The 19,429-nt window shown below is 38.2% G+C and overlaps 1 protein-coding gene and 1 long non-coding RNA gene across 4 annotated transcripts in view; one reads left to right on the forward strand and one right to left on the reverse strand.

The window, feature by feature from the left end:
- PDE7B (phosphodiesterase 7B) overlaps positions 1–19,429 on the reverse strand; it is a 336,838-nt gene that overhangs the window by 159,177 nt on the left and 158,232 nt on the right. The window lies entirely within an intron of this gene.
- The window catches only part of LOC119471589, a 127,146-nt gene that overhangs the window by 11,719 nt on the left and 95,998 nt on the right, over positions 1–19,429 (forward strand). For both annotated transcript variants that reach the window (XR_005200656.1, XR_005200657.1), the window contains exons 2-3: positions 3,312–3,381; positions 7,040–7,137. This is a non-coding gene — a long non-coding RNA (uncharacterized LOC119471589). The remainder of the gene's footprint in view (positions 1–3,311; positions 3,382–7,039; positions 7,138–19,429) is intronic.

The raw sequence follows: 19,429 nt of genomic DNA on the forward strand, positions 1-19,429 counted from the left end.
CTTGGAGGACATTGTAGCAATCCCATCTTCCTCTCCTCACGTCTCCACGTTGTGAAGTGCTTTATTTTGCTTGGCATGCCATTTTGCTGATGTATAATCTGCTGCTTCTGCCCTACATTCCTTTCGAGGCTGGTTTATCACACAATTTTTTGATATTTCTTCATGGGAGAGAGGAGGAAACTTGGGGAAGAGGAGATCACTGTAGAGTATGTTTTATTTTCATTGCTCCTATCTCATTTTTTTTTTCAAAGTTGAAACCAGCAAAGACAACTGTAATTTTATTGTTATTATTATTTCTCTAAACCTATGGTTAATAACTTTAGTTTTCCATACTGGATTAAGTGACTTTTCTTTTTTTCTAGATTGAAAAGTATACTAGCAAACCTGTTCTCTTTTCTAACAGGTGAAGGAGGGTCAAGAGGGTATAAAACAATAATAAAGACATTGAAGACACTGCTTTTGGTGAATTTTGTTATTGAAATATTGATCAAGCAGCTCTTTCTATAACAACCAGATATTCATACAACACAATTAGGAAATAATCAATGGTCTACTTGATTAGAAAGATGTGCCCTTCCTTATTTCCCTCTCTGGTATGAGATGAAAGGATTCAAATATCAGTTTGACACTTGCACCACTTTGACAGCCTGTCCAGTCCTTCTCTTACCCTTTCATCAGGCTGGGGGCATCAAGGCTCTCTAGGATTGAGATGATTTTATTTAATAAGCACATGCAGACTCTTTCGCTTTATTATCATATTTCCTGAATAATGTCTTAAACTCACTCCTCACTCACAAACTTCCTTGACATAACAACTGAAGAGTTTCCTAAGTATTTGACTATTTTTATTTTTGTTCAGTTATTTTGCAATAGTACTTAGCATCAGGATATCCTGACCCTTGGAACAAAGGGGTTAAGAACAAAGAAAACAAATATATGATATAATATATCACATACACTAATATACTAAGAATACAACACTTCATTGTTCATTTCTTTAAGAATCACTTTTTAAAAAAATCCAAGGATATAAATTTCCATTGTATCCTCTGTATTGTTTTACCTAGTTCCTTGTAAAAATATCTTAGAAAAATTACAAAATGTTGGATCACTGAGCACGAATACTTCCTAGTGGAGATGAGTCAGGGCCAAGCAATCACCATTTCAAATTTTCATTCCCAAAGAGGAAGCCACTTCATTTGAAGGTTTGAAAATTGAAAATATTTGTATAATTAAATAAAATTTCCCCCAATATGGGATTATTTTCATCCCAGAGTAGAAGTGCAAAAATACCACAAGAAAGGTCGTTCTCATGGTATTTCTGGCTCACGTAGAAACAGGAAGTACAGGAAATCTTGCGAGAAAGCTTGGCTCAGGAAATTTTTGGCTCAATTGCAGGTTCAAGAGATTGGGACAAATTGACATGAGGCTAGTACTTATTGGACTAAAGCCTCTCTACCATGTGAATTATCTGAAAGGAGGTTTTGTTACATTTCATAGCTAGCATTTCATAGGCTGAGATCTCTTTTGTTTTTCAGATGGTTGCTTTAGAAGGGCCTGCCTCTAAACCTACAATTTTTCACTACTCAGTGGACATCATTCACCTCAATATGGAATCTGCAGCCAGAAGTTTGGATCATTGAGGGTGGGGAAAGGATGGGGTTGTTTCTGTGATCAGAGGAATCATGGAAGAGAGAAGACCCATACAGGTAACTTGTGAAGGTCCTTACACATGTTAATATCAGTAATTAACATGCTACAGACAGGACATTTTAAGGTAGACTTTCAAAATAACCAAGTTCTTTTTCAGGCATTGTGAATCAACCCAACATAATGATAACTAACAAAGTCAAAACAGCTTGCCCCAATGAACAATGGACTCCTAATTGGGTCAAAAAGACTGCTGTTCCTAGAAGTACTGCTACTTGTTGAGGGTGTGATAGCTTCAAGGTTACTTCGAGGAGCTGGGGTGCTGGCTGCGCAGGCTCTAAGGGCCTAGGGTCCCAGAGGGGTGGTTGAAGTGCACTCCGAGGCATCTGGAGATGATGTTCTTACTGATAACGAGCAGGTGATTGAATTGGAGAGGGAGATCATGATGGCTGCAAGGAAGGGACTGGACCCATACAGTATACTAGTTCCAAAGGCAGCTTCAGGCACCAAGGAGGACCTTAAGTTAGCCCCCCTCCTTCACCAGCAGTGGGCAGCTTCTGCGAAGAGCATAGCAGTGCTATCATCTGGTTTTGGCTGGACAAAGGTGAGACCCATCTTGACTGTGGAAACTATTACAAGCTGCCCCACCAGCTGGTCCACTGATCCCCTGCAGCTGATAAAGACTAGCCATTGGATTGGCTCCTTCTTCAAAAAAATAAAAAGACTTTGCTGTGTGGTTTGAGCTATGAAAGAATTGATAACCCCTATACTAATGTATACAACCAAGAAAAGTGTCAAAGACATAGTTGATTTAGAACCTGGTATGTTGAAGAACTTTTGGTGTTCTGAGGGCTATGTAAAATTCTTGTATACTATGAATGCTCTAGTAACTAGGCAGATAAGTACTTATTATATATGATTTGTAAAATAAGGCGTTTATAACATTAAATATTTCTAATAATTCTAGAGGATGTACTTTTAAAAAATGGAAACTTAGAAACATATATCCTTTGTCATTTTCTTTCATTTTGAGTTTATTAATAGATTCTTACAAAACAAAAAGTTTGATGAAAATCTTCTCACTCAGATATTTTGGAATTGTTTTATACCCTATTGACCCTCATCTGTGATCTATCTTTTAGAAAAAATATGCAAACTATGGAAGGAGTTTATTTTTTATTTTTTTGTCCTGAACTTTCCTCTCCATCAGTTCAAGTATGGATGTGTAAACACACACACACACACACACACACACACACACACACACACACACACTCTGCCACTCTGCTTTTACAAATGCAATTCAAAAAAATTCAAAATGATCAGGGAAGGAAAAACATGTCTTTCAACTTTGCTTTATGCAGTCTAAGTAGAAGAAGCTCAAACAATTTACAGTGTCCTTTAGGAGACATAGAAATGTGATAACTCTGGCCTTAGCTAATCTCAATAAATGCCATCAAGTAGGAAAAAGGACTTGTCTACAGACTGACCCTACAAGGCAGCACATACTTCCATCATCATGGGGAAAAGGGGGAAAGCATGTGGGGCGAGATGAGGAAAGACAGGTGGGGCAAGGTAAGGGGTTGAACTGACAGATAAGTAGTTTGCTCTCAGAACAGGTGTCTAAACCAAACCCAATCATTTTCTTGTTCACTGTGCAGATGAATGCTAACTATGGGAGCAACAGCAGAAGGGAAAACCTTCTGTGCTCGTCTTTGGGTCCATTTTCAGGTACTGGGGAACTGCCCGGCCTCTTTTGCCTTAATTCTATATTTCAGTGTGAGTGACTGCTCCCTCCTTTACTTATTCATTTATTTTTGTACGTTTTAAGAGAGAAACTAGGATTTCAGCTAGCATCACACTCTATCATGGCTCTTAAAGATCTTAGCTAATGCTAAGTTTACTGTCTCTGTGAATTTCCCAATAAAAATGGCTCCAGTCAAACAAAGGTTGAGAACAACATGGCAGGAAGACTTGATTTTCTCTACTCAGTTCCTGCCTGCTGATGAATACAGTCTCCTATTCTGTCGCATTACTGAACCCTGGCACCCTCTGACTGTAGCCTTTCTAGGATTTCAGGACTTATTTTTGACTGTAAAAGATCATAGTGGTGGTAGAGTACACTTTTCAGAATTTTACATTCGAGTGTGTCAACTTCTTAGAAAACAGCTACAACAAGGAAATCGCTAAAGTAACTCTCTGAGGCAACTTGGCTGAGATTTAGCAAAAACTGGGTTTTGATCTGTACTCACCACTGAGCTCTGCCCCAAATTTGGGGCCTTATCTATAAATGGGTATGATAGCAATAAACATTTTATCCATCACACTGGATTCTTAAAAGGATTAAATAAGATGAGAATGTCAGTTATTTTAAAACTGTAATCTGCTATAAAAATTTAATATTGTTATTTTTAAGCTGTGGGATATATAGTTGACAATTTCATTAAACACAAATTTCGGCTATCCTTTCCTGGGATCTGTTAGAAAGTTGGAAAATCAAGCCCTTCCACCCTTGAATTAGGTCTCACTTCGGAAATTTGGGTTCCCCAAAGAGAATGCAGGAGTGAAGGAAGTCGAAGGCAGGGCTGTTGGATAGAGGGTATTGGGGAGTGACCTGTGGAAGAAGACAGTGAGAGATTTGATGGCAGCAAGGTTCTTAAGGTAGGCCTGGTGAAAGTGTGAGTGAGAATAGACAGATACAGAACAATATATGTGCTCAATAAGATAAATATTCTTTGTAGGTGCATTTTGGAGGGATAAAAGCCCAGGAATCCTGTCTAGGGTCTCATCCTACATGATCTTCACTATGTTATTTAGTGTTCTAGTTAATACTATATAGGTTCTTTTAATAGGGAATTTTGGTTTTAGTCCAGAGTGACTGAACACAAAATATGTTTGATGTTCATGAGCTGTGCGCAGCTTCGTGTCATATGCTGTGGTAGGGAACACGTGTCTTCAGGCCCCCTACTGGCCTCATTTCCCTAGGCAAATTGATGAGGGCCTCAATGTTTTGTTTGGGGGTCTTCATTTCTCAAACATTTTCATAATTTTGATTGCTCCTAACTGACCTCTGTTTAATTTGCAAGTGTGCTTAAAGGAAGTGTAGTGTGCAGAATCAAAGGTGATGTTTAAAAAGTGGCCTGTACAAAGTCTGAAATATGATAGAAATTCTTTTAAATAAGTAAGATGCATAAATTTTGAAAGCTCTCAAGAATTTGACCAGGTTAAGAAGATCTCAAGGAGGCTGGAGGAGAGATTAACCAGACGTTCTCAAAAAACTGCTGGAAAATGCCTGAGAGTTTTCTCTTAATCTAATAAACTAGACCACTAATAAGATATAGAAAGATTTTTTATATAAATGACATAACAAAAGGAAAGTGAGAAAACGATGAGGAATCAAGCCTTCTAACAGGATTTCTTTTTGTCCTTGACATTCATTTATGTTCGTATTTATGGAGTTCAAAGTCAATTTGGAAAAAGGAAATTTCAACTGCTCCATGTGTATTGTGTATGATCCTGCTGCCTCGTCCACTTAATTTTTATTTTCCCTCTTTCACTTATTACCTCCTGGTAATTATGAATTACACAGAACATCTATGCCAAATGGTATCTCTTAGAGGCTATTCTAGATCAAGCCTTCTCAAATATTAATGTGCATTTGAATAACCTGGGGATTCCATTAAAATGTAGATTTCTGATTTCAGAAGTCAGGCAGGGACCTGAGACTCTGCATTTCTAACAAGTTTCCTGGGGATGACAAGGTTGTTGGTCATGACCACACTCTGAGTAGCAAGGCTAGAGTATAACCATGTAGGAATTATTTTATGTCTGTTCCATATTAGTTATTTACAGAGGAAAACACAGCAACCATCCCAGTCTTTCCAGATACACCTATTAGGACTTCTAAAAACATTCATCCTGGCTCAGGCCAAATACTCTCAATGGAAAGAAGAAACCAGAATTGCTGTGTTAGAACAAGGGCTGTGTCCAGGGACACTGAACCACAGCTTGTCAATTTTGTTTTATTCTTCATTTCCCTTGATGGGTTTACTGTAAGGATAAGGTTGACTGTCAACTATAAGCCAATGCAATAAATATATGTGATTCTTAAAGAATTTCATAAACAAATATTATTTTTGACAGTCTTTTCTCATCAAATGTCAAATGCCATTTAGTTAGGCCAGTTTCTCCACGACTCTGTCTTTCCAGCATTTTGTTGCACCCCTCCTATTTTCAGAATGGTTGGAATGCAGGCAAGGCTCTGAGTCTTTGATCTCCATCATCAGTGATACTTTCACCAAGACCTGCTCTTTCATTTGGTTTATTAAAGATTTATGTAAAGTGGTCTTTCCATGAAGCCTGGTAATCTTTCCCACTGTGATATTCCAGGCATGAGTGAATGGTGACCAGATGATTCCCTAAAGAAATAAAGATGGGAAAAAAAAAGAAGCAGGCATTCATGGTGCAATAGCCAGTGGCTAATGGTGCTGCTGATTCAGAGGAATCTACTGCAATGTCAGTCTCAGCGAAACACACATAACACACGCGCGCGCGCGCACACACACACACACACACACACAACACAAAAATCGAATCAAGTAAACTCTGCAACAGGCTGCATTCTTTAACAGGTATCCCCTGGAATTCATGTGGCCACAGGCACAGTATTCATGGGAAAATGATGCCAGAAGCAAGAGACATGTGAAATCAGCCGGAAGACCAGGGTAACCAAGAGCATGGGGCTAGAACATTACCAGATTTTTATGATTAAAAATTTGTACAGTTAGCTAAACAAGAACGCTTAGAATAAATGAAAGCATCTGGGGGTAATTGGAAACGCTGTATTATTTTTTCCATCGTCTTTCCTGATTCTTTCTAAGGCTAAGTGCTTTGCTACGGTTATGAAGACCGATACTTCCTGATATATATAATCCAGGGGAGTAAATAAACAATGAGAAAGAGAAAGTTGGAAGATATGTATCAAAAACTAGTCTACAGAATGTTATATTATTTCTGGTAATTTTAGGAGTTGTTTTCCCCTGTAATGGCAGGATAATTTAGAGTGAAAATTAAAGGGATGGCCATTTAACATAGAGTATGTATACAATACATTCTTTGCATAGTACAGTACAGGGATTCTTACTGAACCCTTTTTGTTTGATATGCAGTTGCTAGAAGAATAATTGTACCATAATCAAGGAAAAAAAGCCCAGCATACTAGAGTATTTGACAACTTTGACATGTGTATAAGATCTTTATTATCCAAAGATTCTCTAAGAATTTCACTTTGGTACGTTTTTTTTTAATCCCACATTGAAATTTTAACTACGGTTTTCTCCTTCTATTTTGTACATTACTTAAAAATTATTGCGTATCTTTCTCTCTATAGGATATGGATACTAACTGCTCCATTTTCTTATTTGGACCTCTAGGTCTATCTACTCTTTGTCTTCCGTGATCTTCCTGGATGCATTTTGTGGTCTGCTGGTAAGATTTCTTGCATTCCTTGTTTTCTGAGATATCTTTACATTCTTTTGTCTACTAAGGTGCAAGGTAAAATACACCTGTCTTTGACTTGCGTATGTTCGTATACCTTGCTGATTTTATGTTTGTGTGTCTCAATTAGAATATGGGCTTTTAAAAATGCCTTTTCAACACTGTTATTACTTTTTTTTCCTGCTTTCAAACTTTGAGGAGGCAACTGATGAGGCTACTATTGAATTGTGTTTTTCAAGTCTCTCATTAACCATTGAAAACTTCAGTTAAGTCTTATTACCTTTAAAAGTTATGATATTCTGGATTGAATATAATTTATAATCATATCATTTTCAAATATGTAACGTATGAAAAGTAATGGCAATATTAATATTAATTTGATGCAAAGAGAGTTATTACTCCTAAAAATAACTCAAATCCCTTTCTTGGGCATTCAGCACTTTCAAAAATAGGCTCCTACTCATCTAGTCCTGTAAACACATTCAAACTTCCATCAAACACACAAAATTTCTGTGGAAGTCATACTGTTGCACAAACATGTCAGCTGCATCTGATATTACATATGGTAGGCAGAAGAATGACCTCCCAAAAGTGCCCACATCCTGGTCCTTGGAACCTGTGAATATGTTAAATTACATGGCAAAGGAGATTAAGGTAGAAGATGGAGTTAAGGTTGCTCTTCAGCCATCATTAAAATACAGAGAATATCTGAATTACCTGAATGGGACCAAAATAATCACAAGTGTCCTTAAATGTGGAAGAGGGTGGCAGAAGAGTCAATGTCAGAGTGATGTGATGTGAGAAAGATTCAGCATTCAGCTGGTCACTGCTGACTTTGAAGATGGAAAGGGGCCTTGAGCCAAGAAATGCGAGGAGACCCTCAAAGATGAAAAAGACAGGAAAATAGATTCTCCCTTAGAGCCTCCAGAAAGAAATACAGGCCTCCAGACATCTTGACTTTAGCCCAGTGGAATCCATTTCATACTTCTGACCTCCAGAACTGTAAGATAATGAATTTGTATTTTTTTAAGCCTCTAAATTTGTGGTGATTTGTTGTAACAGCAACAGGAAATGAATATATTATGTTACTACTTACGTGGTCCTTCTTCTTGGGATAGATTTTTCCATTTGTCTAATCCAAATAAAATCCTGTGTTTTTTCATGAAGTCTTTGTGCCCCACCTTAAAGCTGACTATTCTACTGAAACAAAGCAGCACCTCTTATCCACTTTTGTTATCTGGGACGTAACTTCATTTACGTCACTACTTGCCTTTGACGCTCTGGCCTGTCTTCCAATTTGGATTGCAGAGGCCATTGAATCATACATTGTAACTTAAAACTCAGTGCTGCACCCTTCATTCATTCATTAATTCAGTTACCATGCATTTATTGAGTGGTGAATTGTGCCTGCCCTATGCTAAGTGCCTCATATACAAAAACATGCTCCCTTCCCTTAAAATTGTTTACGAGTTTGGTGGAGAGACAGAAACATGTACAACTAACTATAAAGCATGATGAACTATGGTGCTATAATATAAATTTAGTTGCAATAAGTCCAAATTAGTTTTTGTTATTAAGAATGACAGGCTGGGCATGGTGGCTGACATTTGTAATCCCAGCAATTTGGGGGGCTGAGGTAGACAGATCACCTGAGGTCAGGAGTTCAAGACCAGCTGGGTAACATGGTGAAACCCCATCTCTACTAAAAATACAACAATTAGCCGGGCATGGTGGTGCATGCCTACAGTCCCAGGTACTCAGGAGGCTGAGGCAGGGGAATCACTTGAACCCAGGAGGCAGAGTTTGCAGTGAGCCAAGATTGCACCACTGCATTCCAGCCTGGGTGACAGAGCAAGATTCCGTCTCAAAATAAATAAATAAATAAAAATGATGATAACCAATTTTTAAATTAATTCTTTTTTCATGTCTTGGCAACTAAAACAATGTCTTAGAAATTTCTACTTAACACTTAAAAAAATAGAAATTATATGATATAGAGTTTGTTCATAGCCAGGAAAAATGGGTGGTTAATTATATTTTTGCTGATTATTTTTATTTGATAGAATTTTTAAAAGTTTAGCTCTCGGGATTGTCAGACTTCAAGAACATTCTTACTGCTTTCCTCAGGTGAGTTGTTACTGTGCTCCTAGCAAACTGGGAGCTTACGAAAAGTGTTTTATTACAACAAAGCAAAGAAAGAGGAATCACGTAATGTGAGCGTTTTAAGGGACTTCAGAGATAGACTATTGCCATTAGATCATATCTTAAGTCAGTCCAAGATGACTTGAGACATGATCTATCTTACAAGGTGCCATAGACTGGTTGGCTTCAACAACAGAATCATTTCTTATAGCTCCAGAGGCAGGGAAGTTTGAGATCAGGGCACCAGCATGGTGAGATTCTGGTGAATGCCCTTTTCCTGGCTACCAGGTGGTTGTGTTCGTGCTGTATCCTCACATGGGGGGAAAGAGAGAGAAACAAAGCTCTCTGGCATCTCTTTATATAAAGGTGCTAATCCTAATATGAGGGCTCTACCCTCATATCCACATTACTTCCCGTAGGCCCCGCCTCCACATACCATCACATCGGGAATTAGGGTACCAACACATGAATTTTGAAGGGACACATTCAGTCAATAGTGGATTATTTTCTAATATTGCTAATAATGAAACATGATCCAGAAAACATAAGCTTCAGATTCCCACAGACGTGAGCCCAAGCACTTCCTTTGAATGCTTATGTACCAGATATAGTACTATTTCATATGCAATTCTATATTGAATCCTTCAAAAGGTAGGCATTATCATGATCTCCTATGAAAGCAATTTGTTCAAGGTGCAGATACTATCAGGCTTTAGAAGGGTGATAAGCACACCTTCTTAGCACTCTGGTATACTGCCTGTGTGGTTGAAATGTTGTATGAAGCAGTAGAAACTGCTTGATTTACAGCTTATCATCTTATCTGGCTGCTAAATATTTAAATCCAATGAATTGAAGAAAAGAAAGAATAATTACAGCACCTTTCTCTATAGGTGTCCTTCATGGCTGGATTACACCTTGTATTCCTCAAGCTAAAGTCACATTTTCACTGCCACCAGGGTCATGACTGCAACCAGCAGGGTGGACTTTAGATCTTTGATCTTTGCCACAACCTTCATCAAAAAAAGTGCTGAAAAATGTCATCATCTCTCAGCGTGACCAGAGAGGAAGAACATGTTGCACGTGGTTCATATGGACATTTTAAAAAATTAGATGAACATCTGATCTCCCTTCAGTAATGGGGTGGTTTCTTCAAATCAGATGCTAAACCCCTAAAATGACTTTATTCCTTATGAAAAGGGGCTAGCAATGGAGGGTAATCAGGGTAGTCTTTATGTTGTTATGTAAACAAAATTGCAGCAGCAACTCCACTGTCTCTGACCTCGATTCTTGGGTCTGAAGAACCAGTGAATAATGATGTAAAATTGGTGAATGGAGCCCACAGATTTACCCAATTTGGACAGCTATTTTCCTTTTGGAGCCATTTAGCAAGGCTGCTTACAATATCACAGTGCCAGCTGCATCTGTACTTTCTAAACAGCTTGGCTAGAAATGGAAAAAAAAAAAAAAAAAAAAAGAGCTTTAAATGTTTCCGAGTGTTAAGGAAATGACTTGGGTCACTTTCTGCATGGACAACAGAAATTCAAGTCTGGCCCCAGGCTGAGTTCTGTCCTGGGGTAGTAGATGCAGAGATGAAGGTAAAGACAGACATGTGTCTGGTGGATCAGACCTCTTTTCTGCTTCCACGTGGTAAATCTTGTTACCTAGTTATTTATATTTACTGTCCTTCTACTTGGGCATTGTAAACCTGTAAAGGCCACACCCCCCTTATATATCTCCTTCTTTTCAAAGGCGTTGCAGAGTGAAAGAAAGGCTAGGCTCCCACGTGATATCCCTAAGGGAAGGAGAGTCTAAACCTTCAGACAAATCATTTAGGATCTTCAACTATGTTTTGCATTTTTTGTTCCTGTCCCCAATAATAATTTATTAATAAGCCCACTTACTTATTTGAATAAGTATCTAATAGTACTCTAAATCTTTGACCTACTAAAACAAGTCCAATGATTTCCTTTGTTTATCTACACTTTTTAAAACACATAATTAATGCATTTTATTTTATTTAGCATTTGTTTCTATGTTCACCTTACATGGAAATTCGGTATATTCTGTATTTCATTTTTATGATATTATAAGACTGCAGGTATTCATTTCTTTGATATCTTCCTTAAGGCACCTTCCAAAGTGGTCTAAATCACAGCACATGCTGAATTAGCACTATTGTTTCTGGGGTAAAAATATGGAGAGAGTTCTGTGTGGGATAGCCACAGCATTTTTGGGAAACCTCAAAAGGGATATTTGGTGTTGCAAAATCAAGTACTCTTTTTGACCTAAACCATATTCTGGTTTTCTTGAAATTATTGAAAGGTTAGAACTTTTCCCCCATTAACATGGTTGGTAAAGTCACGTTTTCCCCCAAGAGCACAAACGTGCACATAAAACAGATCGGTCATGGAAATCTCGTGGTTTCAGAGACTGACCCAGTTGCTGCATCTTTCTGATCTCTAATCTGTCAGTCAAAGCTGCCACTTACACCTTCAAGTTGGCATTTCTTGGGGGCTTTTTCTCTAGAACCTTTGGAGGCAGAGTTTTTCAGAGACAAAATACAATAAAACAAACTGCTTTTATTCTTGAACTAGGGGGTTGCATAATATTAGACTGGGTTCTTAGGACGACTGAGAGGATGAAATGTGAGCATACATGGAAAGCATCTCTAACAAGGCCAGGTACAAAGTAGGCATTCCATAACATCTAGCCACTGAAATCGCCTCCAAGTTATCTGCTCCCTTCTCTGTGGAGCTGGCATTGGTAACCCCTTCAGCCTTAGGTGCCATCAGCCTTGGGAACCAGCAGCCATGAGACAAGGGTGATAGATAAAGGGAAACAGACAGGAAAGGTAAAAAGAAAGGAAAAATAAAAGACATATGTTTGGTGGGAAATGGTCAGGAGATGAAAGAGAAAGATGCTAAAGATAACATAAAAACTAAAGAGGAAAAAAAAAGTACAGATTTCCGCTAGCAGTGATGCTAAAGGTGAATTCAAGCCCCTGCAGGCGATCAGCTGCTGGGCCCTTTACCTCACTATTGGTCTGCTGCCATTTCTTTTCCTCATGTTTCAACTTTTAACATGTGTTTCAGTTCATCTGCAAAATTCTCCAGATCCATTTCTATAAAACATAGATGAACATTATTTTTTTCTAGTGTGATCTAAAGAGACAGCCATAAAGAGTAAATATCCAATTAGTTTCTCTCTAAATCTCTAGAAACCCATTATAATTATTCCTAGAGGAGATTTTTTTTTTTATTGTCAACCTTTCCTAGATCTCCATCAAAGGATGTGGTTACTGAATTATCAAGGGCTTTCTTAGTAAGGCACTGTCACCTGTAAGTCAACCCTTAATGGCACTGGAAAGAGCCTGCTCCTGGCTGGTAAATAACTAATGCACTCTGGGAAACTCCTTACCATTTTAGGCCGTAAGAACATCATTTAGGGCACTAAAGTCACAATAGTAATTTTCTTTTTTTAGGTAGTGGCCTAAAAAAACTAAAGCAACTCCAAAAAGTCTTATGTATATATCTATATTGATATCTGCATCTGTATCTATCTATTTCTATAGCTATAGGTATTTATTTTTTGCTATGAGCCTCCTAGAATGAAGTTTCTTATAAGAGTGATGGCTGACTTGGGCGCTGAAAGAGACTGTAGAGACTGATAATGCAGAGGAAAGCTATTTTTTGATACTATCAGAAAATCAGGATGGGGAAGGAAAGACCCTCTGCTCAAGTAGCAGAAGGGAGCTATCATTATGGAGCCATGAATTATCCACTCCGCAGCCTCTCTGTTGACGAATGAAGAAAGAGTGTGATACAGTGCATGTTGGATGGGACAGGGGACAACCTAGGAGATTTGGTGGCCTCTGTGCTACCTCAAATCTTTAGATAAAATGATCCAAGGTATTGGCTTCTTTTCAGGGTCCTGCCTGGTTAGTAAAGGCAAGATTCCAGTTTGGGGTTGTAGAAGGTCTCTGGGCTTGTCAGACCTTGGCAATGCCCTGCTCGTCCTGGGATCTTTTGTGCTAACAGATGAGCCTGGACTAAGAGTGGCATTAATGCTATAACTATTAATCACAGCAGGTTATTCATCAGTGCAGCAAATACTCATTCAATGAATAAGTGAGTGTGTACTCCTGAGTGGCCTCCTGGGCATCTAAAAATGCTTTGGGAAACAGCAGGGGTCTCACAGTGCCTGATGGAGACTCAGCCTGTGTGGAATTGCACTATCAAATAGCTAATTGGGGAAAGGGTTTTAGAGACCCTCAGCAGAGGGGTAAAATGAAAGAGTGAGCTGATTTTGTTTTTCCTGAGATTCCTCTGTTTCCCTCTCTCTCTTTCTTTCACTTTCTGGTTTCCATCTCGAATCTCTAAGACTTAATAGAAACATTGCTTTGTAGTTTCTCCCACCCTCTCAGCCAGTGCTCCCTAGTGGGGTAAGTGAATCTGATCCAGAAGGAACTGAGTTCTCACCCTCCCAAGACCATGGGCTAACTCTGGAAGAAGGGATGCCATTTTGTGCACAGACACAAACAGCTGCTGTATAAAGCTCCCCGCCAGCACTTCTGGGGCAGGGTCAGCCTTCTGATAGCTGGAGGGCAGTGGCTACCACTTGCACAGTGGGTGCAAACTGTCAGGGCAATGAGGCAAAAGGAATCATTCTGGCTCTTCGGGCACAAAAATGAGAAAATTCAATGGTAGAGCTCAAAGGATGGAACTGCTGGGTGCAAAAGATTACTACACATTAACATATCAACATCAACAGAAGCAATAATAAATAGGTGTCCCCAAATGGAAAAAAGATGATGTCCTTGACCCTAGGTGACAAATCTTTATCAGGTGAATTCTGAGCACAAGAATGTATTCTGCTTGCACTTGTGGATGTTAAAGGCAGGCAAATGAATTTAACATCATTAAGCATCCAACACTAAGCACCTTCTAGGGGCCAGCCATGGTCTAAGTATGGAACAAAGTTTTGAACAAGTCAGACTTTACGTATCAGTGAGAATTAGGAAGTAAACACATTGAAAATCACACAAATACATTAACCAGAAAATACCCAATTGAACAAAAATTTAATTAATTAATAAAATAGTGGCAAAGAAACTATTTTAATTGTATGGTCAAGAGAGATATCTTGAAGTAAGTGATGTTTGAGCTGAAAATTGAGGAAAACAAGAGGCCAAGCAGGCCAAGATTTGGGGAAAGAGGGCTTCGGGCAAAGAGAACAACCCATGGTAAGACCCCAAAGCAAGAACTAGCTTGCTGTATCTAAAGAAATGAAGCAGGCCAGTGTAAAACAAAGGAGGGCAGTGACAGAGACTCAATGACCGAGGGAAGAGGTGGCATGAGAGGAGATTCCAGGCCAGACAATGCTGGACTATGTACATTAGAGAATGATCTTGGATGTCGTTCCAAGTGGGATAAGTCATTACAAGATTTTCAGAAGAAGAGTGATGTGATCTAATATATAACGGTTTTCTTAAGACCATACTGGTGGCTCTGTGGAGAAGAAATTGCATAGGAACAAGAAAAGAAGCAGAAATTAATCAGGAGGCTAATACAATTCAAGAAAGAAAAAATGATGTATTCGCTGGGGTAGTAGCTGTGAGACTAAAGGAAAATACAGTTTCAGGAATTTTTTTTTTTTTTTTCTTGAGACAGAGTTTCTTTCTTGTCACCCAGGCCAGAGCTCAGTGGCATAATCTCAGCTCACTGCAACCTCTGGCTCCTGGGTTCAAGCGATTCTCCAGCCTCAGCCTCCCAAGTAGCTGGGATTACAGGCATGTACCACCACGCCCAGCTAATTTTATATTTTTAGTAGAAATGGGGGTCTCACCATGTTGGCCAGGCTGGTCTCAAACTCCTGACCATGGTGATCCACTCGCCTCAGCCTCCCAAAGTGCTGGGATTACAAGTGTGAGCCACCAACCCCAGCTAGGAAATATTTTGGAGATAGGATTTTTAGAACAAACCTATGGATCAGCATGTGAGAAGAAAAAGCAGCCAGTTCTAGTGTTATTTGCTGGGCTAGTAAGAAATATACTTAGACATATTTAATCAGGCATTGATTGGATATTTTAAGTTTCGGAGGATGAGATACCTAAGCTGATGTCAAGTAGGTAGTCTGAGTACAGAGTACAGGGGAAAAGTCAGTCCTTGGTTTTAAATTTGGAAATTACTGGCATACAGAATGTATTTAAACATAAAACAAAACATTATGTCATATCAATCTTATCTCATCCACCCTAAATCAAGCCTTAGGAAATTAGGTACAGTAGGTGCCAAGGAAAAATAGATCAGAAAGATATAGCTCTTGTAGGAACTATTAATAGAGGGAGAGGCAGGCCATAATACTATCATTATAATGCAATGGTAAAAATGTAAGTAGGCATAAATATAAAGAAAGCTATATTATAGAATAAGTACTTATACCTGGAAGTGTCAGGGACAGTAGAGACAAGAGATGACCTGAGAGATAATTATTTCATTGGAATAATTTTCTGTGAGTCCCTTACTCTTAATGTGGGCCTATTTATAGACCATAGCAAGCAGATGGAAGTTATTGTAGAATTGTTATATGGACAAGAGAAAATTCAATGTTTAATGGCTTGTTTGATCTTGGGCAGTGCACTAATCACTCTGGAACATGACACACTCCTCTGTGAAAAGAGAGGCTTGAATTTAATCAGCAGTCTCCTGTCTCAGAGAGATGATATAAGAAAAGATATTCATAAGAATATGTTTTTAAATATATTTAAAGGCCATATTATATTATCATGCATATTTCAATATATTAAGTGGTATAACTTGCATATATAAATGTTTATAAATGTATATATAGATACACACATGTATAGAAAAGGCTAGGAGAAAAAAAATATTTAGCTTTATTAAGATTATGCAGATTGCCAGAAAAGGCAAATTCCTTAACTTTAATTATATCAAGTCAGCTGGAAGATAGAGCAAGATGGCAGAATGGGGTTCTCTAGTGATTGTCTCCCTCACCCCCGAGAAACATCCATTTGAACAACTATCCTTGCACAAAAATGCCTTCACAAGAGCTAAGACAACCAGGCAAGAGATCACAGTACCTGATTATAACACAATGAGATGAGACACACTGAAGAGGGTAATTATATCAACTCAGAGAAGTGATATTGTTATGCCTTATTAAGCAGAATCTCTAACTGATTGTAGTGAATAAAGAGGAAAAACAAAATAATTACAGTTGACCCTTGAATAACATGGGTTTGAACTGCACGGGTCCACTTGTAAGTAGATTTCCTTCCATCTCTTCTTGCTACCCTGAGACAAGATTCCCCCTTCCTCTTCCTCCCTCTCCTCAGCCTACTCAAATTGAAGATGACAAATATGAAGACCTTTATGATGATCCACTTCCACTTAATAAATAGTAAATATATTTTTTTCTCTTCCTTATGGTTTTCTTAATAACATTATCCTTTCTCTAGGTTACTTTATTGTAAGAATATAGTAAATGATACATAAAACACACAAAATATGTGTTATTTGACTGTTGATGTTATCAGTAAGGCTTCTGGTCAACATAGGCTATTAGCAGTTAAGATTTTGGGGGATTCAAAAGTTATACACAGATTTTCGGCTATGCAGGGATTTGCTCCTAACTCCCTCATTATTCAAGGATCAGCTGTATTGCCAAGTTAATGCAGTTTTATAGACAAAATATTTCAAGCTTTGGAGTACATGGAGGACAAAATGACAAAAAGCACATTTGGTGGTGCATGTTTTGTGCATCTGTAGCTTGTATATTTATAGCGTCGATGCCAGCCCTGATAGGTGTACTTTGATGGCTTTTTCTTTTTCCTTCTTTTTTTTTTTTCCAGCTGTACTAGCTGTTCAGCTTCTTTATTAGTTATTTTCACTACTTACAATGTGGCACTCTTCACAATAGCAAAGAATTGGAACTAACTCAAATGCCCATCAAAGATAGACTGGATAAAGAAAATGTGGCACATATGCACCATGGAATACTATGCAGCCATAAAAAATGATGAGTTCATGTCCTTTGCAGGGACATGGATGAAACTGGAAACCATCATTCTCAGCAAACTGACGCAAGAACAGAAAACCAAACACCACATGTTCTCACTCATAAGTGGGTGTTGAACAATGAGAACACATGGACACATGGAGGGGAGCATCACACCTCAAGGCCTAGGGGGCGAGGGACTAGGGGAGGAATAGCAGGGGGTGGGGGGATTGGGGAGGCATAGCATTAGGAGAAATACCTAATGTAGATGACAGGGCAATGAATGCAACAAACCACCACCATGGCACGTGTATACTTTTGTAACAAACCTGCACAATCTGCATATGTACCCCAGAACTTAAAGTATAATAAATTTTTTAAAAAGTTAGGATTATATATATTTTTCAATGAATTAATTTCTAACTTACACAAAATAATGCAATTCTTGCAAAGTACTCTGTAACGTACTACAAGAAAATTGGATAACTCCCCTTAACTTTATTAATCTTACTTGGTTGAGCAATTTATTCCCAAAGAATCATTTATTAATCTCAGAATAACGTCAGTTTTAATAAGTACTTTGCATTTCTGCAGTATTGACTTCCAGGATAATATGTTCAAAAATCCACTTAGTAATTTGCATATTGTCTCCTTGAAGTCAGTACAAGCAGAGATTGCCTTTCAATAAAATGGATTCTGAGTTGGGTGGGTGGCCATGAGACATTTCTGGGCTTAGTTGGGAAGAGAGGGAGGGGAAAGCCCAGTCATACACTGCTGAACATGGGAGATATTTGGCCACAAAAATCAGTTAAAACACAGTCTAAGCCCACATTTAGGGGATCAATGAAGCAAGATAACTGAACTTTCTTGAAGTAAGGATTTGGCTTTTGATACACACACACACACACAAATGTGTATATGTATAGATAATATATATATTTATCAAAAGGCAAATTATATACATATTTATTATCTTTCTATAAATGTGGAAATAAATATATTTTAAAAACATAAAAACTTTGTTGGACCTCTTAACAGTAATTTAAGAGTTCATATTATTTTATTTTGAATTACTTGTGGTGAGGAGGCAGCATGTTCTTTTCATTGCTTCGCCTATTCAAAGGTTTTCCTTTAACTTTGAATGTCATGAGGGCCCATACACATGCCAAGTGTTGGCCTTCTTTCCTTGACTAAGTTGGGTTCAGGACTGTTTGCAATGTTGAGAAGTTGATCTCATTCTGAGTCAGGTTAGGTCTAATGCTCAGGTGTTAAGTTCACCGGATCATATTTCTGTATCTATCCAAGACCACCCAGGAAGTCAACTCAGAAAGGAAAATCAGTCTGTCTTTCAAGTGCGGTGTGGTTTTGCCTGACTCTTATTTTATGGGCTCCACAAAGATGGGACAGGTCTCTGGGGATAGGGCTGTATCTCTGACTGATGCTGGATTTGGTGATCTGCTACTTGGGACTGAAGATAATCATTGTTCCATCCTGCCCAGCATGCTAAAATGGGGATTCCTGTGAGAGTCAAATGATTTGTCCCAAGATGCATGGAAACTATAGATAAAATCCAAAGGACAGCTTTGACTTTTTAAATCCCAAATTACTCTTCGATACTATTGAAATTTTCCCTGGCTTCATTGTCCCTAACTTCCCAGGGCTATGGAAGTGATGAGGTAAGTAAATGTAAGTTGAAATATAACATTAGTCAACAATGCTTAATGTAGGAATGCTTAGGGGGTATGTGTATGTTTGTGTATTTCCAGAAAAATGTGTTAATTTTCTCCTTGACCATATTTAGATTGACCATATTTAAAGTGTCCTTAAAAGTTGTATTAAAAATTGCTGACTCCTTAAGCCAAGCAAGAACACATTTCATACACTAATTAGATATTTGAATGATTAATTGCATCTTAATATAACACTTGTCTTTGGTATAACTTCTATCACCCAATTCAAAAAGTTATATATGATAGAAAAAAGACCAACAAAGCCAAAGTTTAAAGTTTATGTGGTTAAGTTTTCAGGTTTGCTGAACAAGTTAGTTTTATCGCTAGTTTTATTTTGCTAGCAGTTTCAATAGAAGAGGTGTTTTATTTAAGTGATTTTTCTCTTTCACTAATAC

This window comes from Cebus imitator, unplaced genomic scaffold (genome assembly GCF_001604975.1).
Source record: "Cebus imitator isolate Cc_AM_T3 unplaced genomic scaffold, Cebus_imitator-1.0 Scaffold65, whole genome shotgun sequence".
Classification (NCBI taxonomy): Eukaryota; Metazoa; Chordata; class Mammalia; order Primates; family Cebidae; genus Cebus; species Cebus imitator.